A 13,673-nucleotide genomic window follows, 5' to 3' on the forward strand; every position below is an offset into this window, starting at 1 on the left:
GTTTAAAAATTCATGGGCTCCTGTAAGTATGGTAAGTATTGATAAAGATTTAGTGGGTAGAGAAGAGGTACTTATGCATTTGTTTGTTGTCCAATCAGTACATGTGAAGATTCTTTGTCCATTGTCTGATGCAGGAAGAGTCATAAATGAGTAGGTCTCACCTTAACATGAAAGAAATATTGTGCCAGCAAGTGGAGACAATCCACTTATGAGCCACTTTCGTATAACTGGGCACTGGCTACACGGCTTCAGGAAAACCTAGAGTTCTAGAACTCCTTAGAGCATCTGGTCAACCCCAAATGTACAGTAGAGCTTGTGGTGGTGGAGAGATGTTGCTTTCATTTGTCCAGTACCCCTACTTCCTTATTCAAACAGATGCACACCTTCTCAACTGGCTTCCTTGACCCTCTTCCCTGGGCCATGGTGGTGGGCCTGTACCCACTTGAGCTTGGCTTTCTTCCTACATCACCTTGGCCATGGTGGTAATTCATTCAGAGGTGGGGATTTAACCTGACAAAATATTCTTTGAGATTATATATATGGCTACTCAAAGAAAGAAGGAGTTTGTTCCCACTGGGATCCCACTGGATCACAAGTAAATATACAGTAATTAGAAGCTGTCTACAGCCATCTTTCTGTGCCCAATGAAGGAAGTCATCTACAGTAGAAAAGAATAAGACCACTGTGCAAACGAAGCAGAAACCAGCAGAGAAGAGGGATAAATGGAAGAATGACAACATTCGATCCCTAGATCCAACCATGCCTGAAAATATCACTTAACTTAGTCCTTTGGACATTTTAGCTATGTGAAACAAATTATTTTTTATGCTTAAGTTATTCTGAGATGGATTTCTGTGATTAATCAAGAGTCCTCTTGAATACATACATGTATAAATATATATATGGAAGAGATTATCCTTTCCTCAACACGCATATACCAAGATCATTTCAACAGAACCGTAATTCAATTAAAGTCAACAAAATGGTACCAGGTTTTATTATGTTACAAGTATGGTGTTCAGCATTTTAGGAGCTGCAATTTTTAGAAAAGAACCGTGTTAGATCAGCAGAACTTGAGGGAAAAATTTAAGTGCAAGTGATTTATTGACGGAGTGCTCTCAGGAGAAGCCTGTAAAAGAGTAAGAAAAGCAGGATAAGGAAGACGGAGAGGCTGAGTACAGCCAAGTCTAGCCTCAGCCTTATCCTGGAGAGAGCTCTGGAGTGTAATTTATATCACAGGCTTTGTCCAGCCTTAAAGCAAGAGAGCTAGGCTTTTGTACCTTTGCATGAATCAGTCGTTGGCTACTGGCAGCTCCACGGGGAACCCAAACTCCAAGGCAGTTGCAATCACCCACGGTCAAGCCTCCAGAGAAGATTGCAGGTATGAACTGTTAGCAGGAATGCAGGCAACAGCTGGGGGATTGATGCACCTAGCTGGGAAAATGAATCCCATGGGATCTGGGTGAAGCACTAACGGCATCTGCTACAAGGACAATACTTGCCTTCTGTTGTTAGCTGCCACTGAGTCTTAGTGGCGACCCAGGTCAAATAGTTCCAGGTTAAAAGAAACAAAACACTGCCAGGTCCTGCATCGCCCCCATGCTCAGTTTTGAACGTATCATTGTGATCCACTTGGTTTTCATTGGCTGGTTTTTGCAAGTAGATCACCTGGACTTTCTTCTTGGTCTATCTTGTCTGGAAGCTCCCCTGAAACCTGTTCAGTGTCATAGTAACACACAAGCCTCCACTGAGGGATGGGTGGTCGCAGTGCATGAGGTGCAGTGACTGGGAATTGAACCCAGGTCTCCTGCATGGAAGGTGAGAATTCTACCACTGAACTACCACTGCCCCCACATACATGTAAATATCCCTATTTTAGTCAAAGTGACATCTCTGGTTACATGTTTTACAAGGACATGAGAAATACAGTAAAATGTCTAAATTTTACATCACATCAAAATGTTTTCAAGTTTCTGTTGTTGTTGTGAGATGCCGTTGAGTTGGTTCCCTTTGTATAACGGAACAAAACACTGCCCGGTCCTGCACCATCCTCACAACAGATGCTATGTTGCTATTGTAGCCACTGTGTCAATACATCATCACATTGAGGGTCTTTCTCTTTTTTGCTGACCTCTACCGAACATGATGAGCTTCTTCAGGGACTGGCCTCTCCTGACAACATGTCCAAAATACATGAGACGAAGTCTAGCCATCCTTGCTTCCAAGGAACACCCTGGCTGTACTTCTTCCAAGGCAGACTTGTTCATTCTTCCAGCAGTCCATGGCATATTCCATATTCCTCACCAACGCCATAACTGAAAGGTATCAATTCTTGTTTGATCTTCCTTATTCATTGAGGCAACTGAAAGTACTATGGCTTGGGGGAGTTCCTGTAGAACTCTATAAAATCCTTGGATTTGAAATCAGGAATTCGGAATCAGCTTAGTGAGAATATATCGCTTAGCTTCTCTTCTTCAGGTATAAAAAGGGAGAATTAAATGAGATAATTCATGTCAAGTGTCAAACAGTAGGTGCTCAAAACTTATTAATTCAATATGAAAAGTGCAGTTTCCTATCCTAAAATCAAGGCAGCCATAGGACCTTGGTATCTGTTGATATTGTCATTACCCCCTGTTCCCATTGTGTCAATTCCAACTTGTATAGACCCTATAGGACAGAGTAGAACTGCCCCATAGAGTTTCCAAGGAGAGCCTGGTAGATTCAAACTGCAGACATTTTGGTTAGCAGGTGCAGCTCTTAACCGCTATGCCATCAGGGTTTCTATTGTCATTGCAGGTTTCTACAAAACTCCTAAAAGAAAAACAATGGAGAACTTCTCCAGAAATCATTTTAGGAGCTATGGAGACAAGTACCACTTACCTCCGATAAGGCATATAAAAAAAAAAAAAAAGGCATATAGCCACTGGGAAATACCCACTGGTAGTAACTTCTACTGCTCAGACATTCTAGAGCTAGTAGCTGGAAAAAGAAATGGGAAAAAGGCAAGTTGAAGCAAGGGCATTTAAAAACATAGACATGCACAGCAAAATGCGTCATTGCCATATGAAAATCTGTTTTGTGACAAAACCACAGTTTTCCATTTCCTTGGCAATGGGCATTTGGGTAATTTTCAGTTTTTTCTATTATGAACAGTATTTCTAAGAACTTTCTAGTACACAGCTCTTGGTACATACATGAAAGAGTTTCTTTTGTGTATATAGCAAGAAGGGAAATTGCTGGGTGTCGGCATAGGCAAATATTTATCTTTACAAGAGATTGTCAAATCAAGTTACTTATAAGTTGTTGTTTCAATTTTACTCTTAAGAGCCATACGTAAGAGGTCCCTTTAACTCACATCCCAAATGTCAGCATGGTTCAACTTTTAAATTTTTGTCCATCGCATTGTTTGCCAATCAACTGAGTATAAAATGATATTTTATTTTTATCTTTATTAGCATTTGTCCAATTACTACGGATGTTGAACATCTCTTTGTATTATTTTTGGTCAGTTGTGTTCCTGCTTCTAGGCCATATCTGTTCATACTTTTAAATCCATGGTTTCTTTTGGGTGTTTTGTCTTTTTGTTGTGGATCTAAAGAAGCTCTTCATGTGTTTTTTACTTCAGTCATATGTCAATGAATTGTGTTGCAAATGAATTCTCCCTGTTGGTAATTTGTCTTTTTACTTTCTTGAAAGTGTCTTTCACGGCCAAAAAAATCTTAAATTCCTTCTGAAGCTTTCTTGAATAAATATACATTTATTTTATAATAGAAAAATTTTTCTTAAAAAGTCCCAAATGAATGATTTAATATGGAATTCTTCACTTTAAAAATCTATGTTAAGAGAATAAAAGTTAAGCCACAAACTGGGAAAACATATTTGCAAAACATATATCTGATAAAGGACTTGTATTCAAAATATACAAAGAATTTTTATAACTCACAAAAGTAAACAAACAACTCAGTTATAAAATGGGTAAAAGATCTGAACAGACCTCACCAAAGAAGATTTACAGATGGCAAATAAGTATATGAAAATGTGTTCAACATCATATATCATTAGGGAATTACAGCTTACAACAGCAATCAGATACCACTACACACCTATTCGAACGGCTAAAACTCAAAACACTGACAACTCCAAACACTCTCATTCAATTTCCAGCAGGAATACAAAATGGTACAACTGCTTTGGAAAACAGACTCGCAGTTCCTTATAAAGCTAAACGTTGTTGTTGTTAGTTGCTTTTGCATTGGATCCAACTCATGAAGACCTTATGTATAAAAGAAAAAAATGTTGCCTGGCCCTCTGCCATCTTTGTGATCATTGTTATGTGTGAGTCCTTTGTCTTGACTACTGTGTCAGTTCATTTTGCTGAGGGCTTCTCCCGTTTTCATTGATGCTCTACCTTGTCAAACATGTTGCCCTTTTCTAGTGATTGGTCTTTCCTGATGACATGTCCAAAGTAAGCAAGCAGACATCTTGGCATCCTAGCTTCTTGGGAGCATTCTTGTTGTACTTTTCTAAGACTAATTCGTTTGTTCTTCTGGCAGTCCAGAGTGTATTCAATATTTCTTACCAACACCACAGTTTGAATGCAATAATTCTTCTGTCTTTCTTTTTTATTGTTCAGCGTTCTCACGCACATGAATGATTAAAAAGACCATGGTTTGGGTCAGGCACACCTTAGTCATCAGAGTGACGTCTTTGCTTTTTAAAACTTTAAAGAAGTCTTTTGCAGCTTATTTGCCCAATGTAATATGTCATTTGACTTCTTGAATGCTGCTTCCATGGACATTGATAGTTGATCCAAGTAGAATGGATTCATTGACAAGTTTAATTTTTTCTCCATTTATCATGATGTTGTTTATTGGTCCAGACTTACCATAATGATGCAGCAATTGTGCTCCTAGATATTTACCCAAATGATTTGGAAATTTACAATCACACAAAAACCTGCACAAGATATTCATGACAAATCTATTCATAATCTCCCAAAATGGGAAGCAACCAAGATGTCCTTCAATAGATGAATGAAAAAACAATGGAGTATTATTCAATGATTAAAAAAAGAACTATCAAACCACAAAAATACATGAAGGAATCTTAAATGCATATTGCTAAGTGAAATAAGCCAGCTGAATATAGATTTTGGCTATATTATATTCTGGAAAAGGCAAAACTATAGAAATGGCAAAAAAAAATCTGCAGTACCAGGGTCCAGCAGGAAGAGGGGAGGGATGAATAGGTGAAGCACAAGACATTTTAAGGGAAGTGAAACTATTCTGCACGGTATTATAAAGGTGGAACATGGCATTATGTATTTATCAAAACCTGTAGAACTGTACAAAACAAAGAGTGAACCCTAATGTAAACTGTGGACTTTAGTTAATAATGTAACAATATTGGCTCATCAATTTTAACAAATATACATTAATACAAGATGTTAACAGTAGGAGAAACTATGTGCAGGGGGGTGAGGGGTTATGGGAACTCTGTACTTTCTGGGTGATTTTTCTGCAAACCTAAAACTGCTTAAGATAAAATGTATTAAAATATGTGAGTTTATTTGGAAAAATATACACAAACATTTTAATATTTATTATCAAAAATTGGAAAGTTTTAAATACTATTAAACATATTCTTTATTTTTTTGTATTTTTAAAGTGATGCAATTAATATTTACTTTTTGAAACTCAATAAAGAGATCACTAAAATTTTAGAAAAATTTAAAATAGAGCAAAGAAGAATACTTTCTATTACAAACATTGGCTGATTTTAACACAGGCACCAGTGAAATAGGCAAGTATATCTTAGAGGTAGTACGGTCATAGATGATTCACCCCTGATCTAAAACTTGTAAATTGTTTTATTTTCTTAAAATATGTACCTCCAAAAAAACTTTAAAAATAACGTGATCATTACCATTAATTAGAATGACCATTACTGAATCAAAGAAGCCAAAGTTCAATATCAGGGCTTGATGGAAACTAACACAAAATAAATCATACCTACTCCACTGTGACAAGAGCGAATAGAACGTGATCCAGGGCCAGACACACAGGAAACTCATGATTACATGCACACTGGAGGAAGTGAGCTGACAACGGTAGGCTTAGAATTTCTGTCTTTCCACTTAGAAGTAAGATATGTAAATTTATGGCTCAGATCACAATCCTTAAATCATACTTGGTACTGGAGGAGGGTATGCCGAAAAACTAATTCAATCTAAAATTGGAGTATATCAAGTTCAGTATTTATTAGAACCTTAAATAGCAGCTTTCACTGACTTTGTTATTGGAAGAATACTACTTATATTGTATATTTTTAAAGATATAGCCATTGTCGAACAGAAAAGAGCAAATCAGAGTTACAAAAGTGATTTGAAATCTCCATATAAAAACATCCATTGCTTGTACAATCCACTAGGAATAAAACAGCTCTCACCTTTGTTGATCCACTTGATTCCTACAATAATGCTGTGGAGCACAGGGGAGGAATCAGTCACAAGGAGGTAATAGAGTCTCAGAAGGTTGCACAATCCCAAGGAAACATAACGGATGAGTGAAGAAGCCAGGAGCAATCCCAGATTATTTTTCTCCAAATTCAGTGTTTTGTTTTTTTCTTTCAGAATGGAACCTAGGAAACATGTCCACTCAGTAATTGACTAAACTCCAGGGATATCTATTTGTCCATTTCTAGATGTAGCTGAGAAATGACCCAGTTTTACAAGAGAAAATGTATTCCATTATGGAATAATTAAATCAGCTCCCGTCTTCCAGGGAAAAAAAAGAAAGTAGCCATTTCTCTACTCAAAGAAAGCAGAAGAGATGTGGAAACAAAACAAAGCCAAGGAGCCAGTTGGACAAGCCCTAAAGAGTAACACAGGTGTCAAAATACAGACACATCAGGGAGAAAGAATGCAAGATTCCTGCCAGGGGTCTACTTTAAATAAGTATATAGTTATACACTTGGGTCTTTTGGTTGCAGGATAAGTGCAGTCAGAGAAAGGCAATGCCACCAGATTGAAGCTGGGGTGTTTGGTTTCACAGACAAATTGGAGGTGGGGTGAAGGAGGGAATGCAATCTGTAGGAGCAAAGATTTAAGATTGGTTAGGTCAGAGGGACTGTGTAGGGGACTGATGAATAATAAGCTTTAATACACAACGTAAAAGCCTTGAAAGATGGAAGGAGGGCCCTTGTTGACATAAATTTGATGTGGCTTATAACCAAAACCAGATGAACAAGGATCATTCATTCCTTTGTTTATTCATTGAATAAACATGAATTGAATGTTGTTGTTAGGTGCTGTTGAGTCAATTTTGACTCATAGTAACCCCATGTGACAGAGTAGACCTGCCACGTAGGGTTTTCTATGTTGTAATCTTTATGGGAGCAGATCACCAGGCCACTGGGTGGGTCCAAACCATCAACCCTTGGGTTAACAATCAATTTCTTAACAATTGCTCCACCATGACTCCAAAATTGAGTGTTAGATCCTAGGGGAGATCAAAGTGTCGTTGAGGAGCCACATAAACCGAAAAAATTATAATGCAGTGTGATGAGTATAATAATAGAAGGCTCTGGGGGTATCCAGTGATGCTTGTAGGACAAGGTTGAAGTGAGTGGAGTGTTGAAGGATGTCTAGGAGTTAGCAATGAGAAGGGAGTGGAAAGGATGCCCTCCTAGAATGGGAATAGAAAGAGAAGAACCCTGCACATGAGCCAATAGTCAAAGCTTGACACCACAAATCAAATTCAGCACCATGGGGAGGATGGAGAAGCAAATAAGCACACCTCTGAGGTTAGTAAAGTTGCTAGGAATAAAAATTAAATTTGGCAGTGGACTTCTCATAAGCCATTGGAGAAAGAGAAGCATGACAAAGTTACATCACCATCATTGTCGGAAAGAGTGAGCACTTCAGCTCTTGTGGACCCAAATTCTATGTAGGCCTTTGCATAGGAAACATTAAGTTAGAAATAAAATAGGCAATTAAAAAAAAAAAAACTGCTATGGAATACGCACATTTGTACCCAAAATCAGTTGATATAATTGTTAAGAGAAACTTCTTTGGCTTGGACCCAGCGTACAGCGTATCTGAGGGGAAAAACCAAAGAACATCAAATTCCACTGTACCTAGGGGCAGAGTGACCAATTTAGTGTTTTAATTTTGGGGAGTCTGTGAATTCCATTGTCCCAAATTTGTTTCCTCTATATATTAGATCAGAAGGTTAAGGGTGACAATTTCTTCAAAGAAATATAATAAGATTCTTTAATTTTGTACCTAGCTCAGATTAATAAATAAATAAATAAACATTTTTGAATGTGTAGCCCCTATGAGCCCCTCTTGAAGAAACTACTGGAATACGAATTTTAGCCAACAAGGAGATGACTGGAGAATCCATAGCAAACAACTATAAGTCAGCATTACACTTACTTAGAAGTTAAATAAAAATGAAAAAAAAAGTGAAGATTTTATTTGCAACATAGAATATAAACGTTATAAACATTATGGATGTGTAAATTACAGTAGTTGGAAGAAAACGATGAGAAAAAATGAAAGTAGTGAAAGAATGCTCATTCCTTTATCCTATAAAGGAGTAAAAATATATATTATTATTCTACATATTATGCTATAAAAATTTTTTTTTCATTATCCTATAATCAGGAGTAAAAATATATCATTTAAAGTTGATAATTCATAGAAAAATCATACAATCAACTAAAATTGGACATGAGTTAGGGAAGATGTGGGCATGTATCAACTCTGTTATTTCTTATCATAGAAATAGACACCGTCCAAAGAAAGATGAGATTAAGTATTTTATATTTTTATGAATATAAATAAATTATCTAGAACATATATATAAACAGTCCAAATAACCAGAAGAAGCATAACAAAGAAATAGCAGACTATCCTGTAAACTATTTAAAAAAAAAATACAGAAAATTTATAAAAACAGAAAGTATAACATGATGTCAACATTAAAACTAAATATTTCTGACATGTCAATAACCGTTAATGGGGAAAATGCCATAATTTAAAATATACATCTGGATAACAAAGCAAAATCCAATTATATGCTGAGAAAAGAGACACCTTTAAAATAAAGAAAAGTTGAAAATAAAAAGATTGAAAAAAGCATATCTAGCAAATACAAGTTAAAAGAAAATATGAATCCTCATCTCAGTCTCAGACAAAGCAGAAGCCAGGGCAAAAAAATATTAAATGGAACAAAGAAGCACACACTACAAGTTTAAAGAGTACCACATCTAAGATGTAACAAATACAAATGTATCTGAAGCAAATAATAATAAGCCATTCATAAATCAAAACCAACAGAAATACAAATAAAAACGTATTTGTAGTAGAAGACTTTAGTTAACCTCTTTTAATACATAACAGATTAAGATAATTAAATAAGGATGTAGAATGCTTAAAGGAGAATAATAAATTTATATATATATTAGAGCTATTATAAAACTGTCTTCTTTTCATTGCCCACCATGGAACATTTACATGATGTCCTAGTCATCAAGTGCTGCTATAACAGAAATACCACAAGTTGATGCCTTTAACAAAGAGAAGTTTCTTCTCTCACAGTCCAGTAGGCTAGAAGTCTGAATTCAGGGCACTGGCTCCAGAGGAAGGTCCTTGTCATCAGTCTTCCCTTGGTCGAGGAGCATCTCTGCACAAGAACCTCAGGTCCAAAGGACGGGTTCTGCTCCTGGCACTGCTTTCTTGGTGGGATGAGGTCCTCCTGTCTCTCTGCTCGCTTCTCTCATTTATATCTCAAAAGAGATCCAGTATAGGTGGACTTTCGGACAAGGCTTGAGGACTTTTGCTCACTCTGGATCCTGCAGCTGGCTCCTGTTCATCTGACCTCCAAATAACAAAATAAATGCAAATTAAAACTGTAAGAGTCCTATATTCAACCTGTCAAATAGGTAAATAAAAACATGTTGTACTAGCAGGGTATGTGAGGAAATATAAACCCTCATATCCAGGGAATGTACTCAGCACTTCCTCCTTGGAAGGCAACCTGGCAGTATCTATTCACTTTACAAATATTCATCTCCCTTAACCAGGAATTCTACTTTTATTCTCTATTATGAAACTGCTTTCTGGGCAAGACCAAAATGGTTGAACATCTGTAATTTTAAATGGTACAACTCAGAACTTGAAAAGGATGAAAATAACGAGTATACAAAGGAAACATACAATAGGAACAACCTAAACATCCATCTATAGAGGACTAGTTAAATAAATCATGTCTTGACCTTTCATAGAAGAACATGCAGATTATATATACATGAAAACATTTATGAGGTGTTTTCATATATATTGGTATGGAATAATTCCATGTTATATTGTTCAGTTTGCAAATAGTATGGATAGTATGTAACCAATTGAGTAAAAATATAAAAAAGAATATATTCATATATATTTGTTCATGCATACAAAAAGTGGCCCTGGCATAATACTTAAGAAAATCTTTATTAGATTGCTTGCCTTTAGGGAGGAAAACTGGGTCACTGGGGACAGAGATGCAGGGACCCCCTATTGTAACTTTTGCAAAAATATTGCAATAAAGAAATAACATATGAGACTTGGTAAGAAGTGAGTTTACTTGTTCATTAAATAGATATTTATTGAGATGTCATTATTAGGTGCCCTATAGTCAGTTCCGACTTGTAGCCACACCATGTAAAACAGAAAAAAACACTACCTAGTCCTGTGCCATCCCCACAATTGTTATGCTTGAGCTCATTGTTGCAGCCACTTTGTCAGTCCATCTCATTGAGGCTCTCCCTCTTGCCAATGACCCTCTACTTTACCAAGCATGATGTCCTTCTCCAGGGACTGATCCTTCCTGATAATGTGTCCAAAGTATGCGAGGTGAAGTCTCACCATCCTGGCTTCTAAGGAGCTTTCTGGCTGCACTTCTTCCAAGACAGATGTTTGTTCTTCTGACAGTCCGTAGTATATTCAATATTCTTCACCAACACCACAATTCAAAGGCATCACTTTTTCAGTCTTCCTTATTCATTGTCTGGCTTTAGCATGCATATTAGGCAAGTGGGAATATCATGGCCCGAGTCAGGCACACTATAGTCCTCAAAGTGACAACTTTGCTTTTTCACACTTTAAAGAGGTCTTTTGCAGCAAATTTGCCCAATGCAACACATCATTTTATTTCCTGACTGCTGCTCCCATGGACGTTGATTGTCAATCCAAGTAAAATGAAATCCTTGACAACATGAATTCTTTCTCTGTTTATCATGATGCTTATCGGTCCAGTTGCAGAGATTTTTGTTTTCTTTACTTTGAGGTGCAATCCATTCTGAAGGCTGTGGTCTTTGATCTTCAGTAAGTGCTTCAAGTCCTCTTCACCTTCAGCAAGGAAGGTTGTGTCATCTGCATAACACTAGGTATTAATGAGTCTTCCTCTAATCTTGATGCCCCATTCTTTATATAATCCAGTTTCTTGGATTATTTGTTTAGCATACAGATTGATTAGGTATAGTGAAAGAATACAACCCTGACACATACCTTTCCCAACTTTAAACTACTCAGTACCCCCTTGTTCTGTCAAAACAACTGCCTCTTGATCTATGTACAGGTTCCTCATGAGCACAATTAAGTGTTCTGGAATTCTCATTCTTTGTAATGTTTTCCATTGTTTGTCATGATCTGAACAGTCGAATGCCTTTGCATAGTGAATAAGACACAAGTCAACATCTTTATGTTGTTTTCTCCTTTCAGCCAGGATCCATCTGACATCACCAATGATACCCCTCATTCCCCATCTTCTTCTGAATCTAGCTTGAACTTCTGGCAGTTCCCTGTCAATGTACTGCTGAAATTGCTTTTTGCATGATCGTCCACAAAATTTTACTTGTGTGTGATATTAATAATATTGTCCCATAATTTCCTCATTCTACTGGATCATATTCTTTGGAATGGTACAAATATGGACCTCTTCCAGTCAATTGGCCAGAAAGTTGTTTTCCAAATTTCTTGACTTAGATGAGTGAGTACGTTCAGCATTTTAGCTGTTTATTGAAACATTCCAATTGGTCTGTTAGTTTGCCATACTGTGGTGGCTTGCATATTGCTGTGATTCTGGAAGTTATGCCATCGCTACTTCAAATACCAGCAGGGTTACCCATGGTGGACAGGTTTCAGCTGAGCTTCCAGACTAAGACAGACTTGGAAGAAGGACATGGCAGTCTACTTCTGAAAAATTTGGCCAGTGAAAACCTTATGAACAGCAGTGGAACACTGTCTTGTATAGTGCTGGAAGATGAGCCCTTCAGGTTGGAAGGCACTCAAAATACCAGTGGGGAGGAGATGCCACCTCAAAGTAGAGTCAACCTCAATGACATGGATGGAGTAAAGCTTTCAGAACCTTCATTTACTGAGGTTGCAAGTCTCACAATGAGAAGAAACAGTTGCAAACATCTACTAATAGACCAGAATAAGGACCTTGAATTTGGTAGTCATCCACACTCCAGTTTCGGCCCTTGGTAAGGAACAGATTTTGACAGAGAACAAGATGCAGATAACAGGAAAACCCAGGATCCAGAAAGGAATAGGGAGGAAGAGCCACTGCGGAGGGAAGAAGACACAGAACAGGGAAGCTAGAGCTGAGAATAATGAGCTTAGCTATGTCTTTTGAAGAATGATTGAAGGACCTGAAGAAGGTCAGTCAGGCAAAGAGAGCCTTAGGCCAGGACTCAAATATTTAAAGGGCAGTGAATGAAGAATTAGACAGTGGTTAAAAGCTTGGCTGCTGCCCAAAAAGTTGACAGTTCGAATTCACCAGTGACTCCTTGGAAAGCCTGTGGTGCAGTTCCTTTGAGTCCTGTAGGGTCAGTATGAGTCAGAATGGACTTGACAGCAATGAGTTTAAAGAGTTTTGTGAACATACGATACACCAAAACCCAAACCCGTTGCCATTGAGTCGGTTCCGACTCATAGCGACCCTATAGGACAGAGTAGAACTTCCCCATAGGATTTCCAAGACTGTAATCTTTACAGAAGCAGACCGCCACATTTTCCTCCTGTGGAGCAGCTGGTGGGTTCAAACCATTGACCTTTCAGTTAGTGGCCTAGTGCTTAGCCAGTGTGCCACCAGGCTCACAATATTGTATATACAATATACTTTGTGTATTTACCTTGCATATTCATAAAATCTCTGGGTGGCGAGAATGGTTTGTGCTCGACTACTAAGTTAAAAGTTAGTGGTATGAACACATCCAGTGGCATGGTGGAAGAAAGTCCTGGCAATCTGCCTTTGTAAAGATTACAGTGAAAAAAAAAAAAAACCCTATGGAGCAATTTTATTCTGTAACACATACATTCACCAAGAGTTGGACTTGACAGCAATAAGTTTGGTTTTTCTCTGTGTGTGTATATTCAGGGAGTCCCTACGTGGTGTAAACAGTTAATGTGCTCAGCTACTAACTGAAAGGTTGGAGGTTCAAGTCCACCCAGGGCACCTTGGAAGAAAGACCTGTGATCTACTTCTGAAAAATTAGCCATCGAAATCCCTATAGAGCACAGTTCTATTCTGACACGCATGCGGTCACCATGAGTAGGAATAGGCTTGACGGCAACTGGTTTGTGTATTCACAAAGAAATGAGCCCCCATATCATCAATAGGTCT

At 37.7% G+C, this 13,673-nt stretch overlaps 1 non-coding gene across 1 annotated transcript; it reads right to left on the minus strand.

Annotated features, from left to right (window-relative positions):
- Positions 1 to 1,777: 1,777 nt before the first annotated feature.
- TRNAG-UCC (transfer RNA glycine (anticodon UCC)) lies at positions 1,778 to 1,848 on the minus strand. The gene has a single exon. It is a non-coding gene; the product is annotated as a tRNA-Gly (tRNA).
- Between the last annotated feature and the right edge of the window lie 11,825 nt (positions 1,849 to 13,673).

The sequence above is a fragment of the Elephas maximus genome, chromosome 5 (assembly GCF_024166365.1).
Source record: "Elephas maximus indicus isolate mEleMax1 chromosome 5, mEleMax1 primary haplotype, whole genome shotgun sequence".
In the NCBI taxonomy this organism is placed as follows: domain Eukaryota; kingdom Metazoa; phylum Chordata; class Mammalia; order Proboscidea; family Elephantidae; genus Elephas; species Elephas maximus.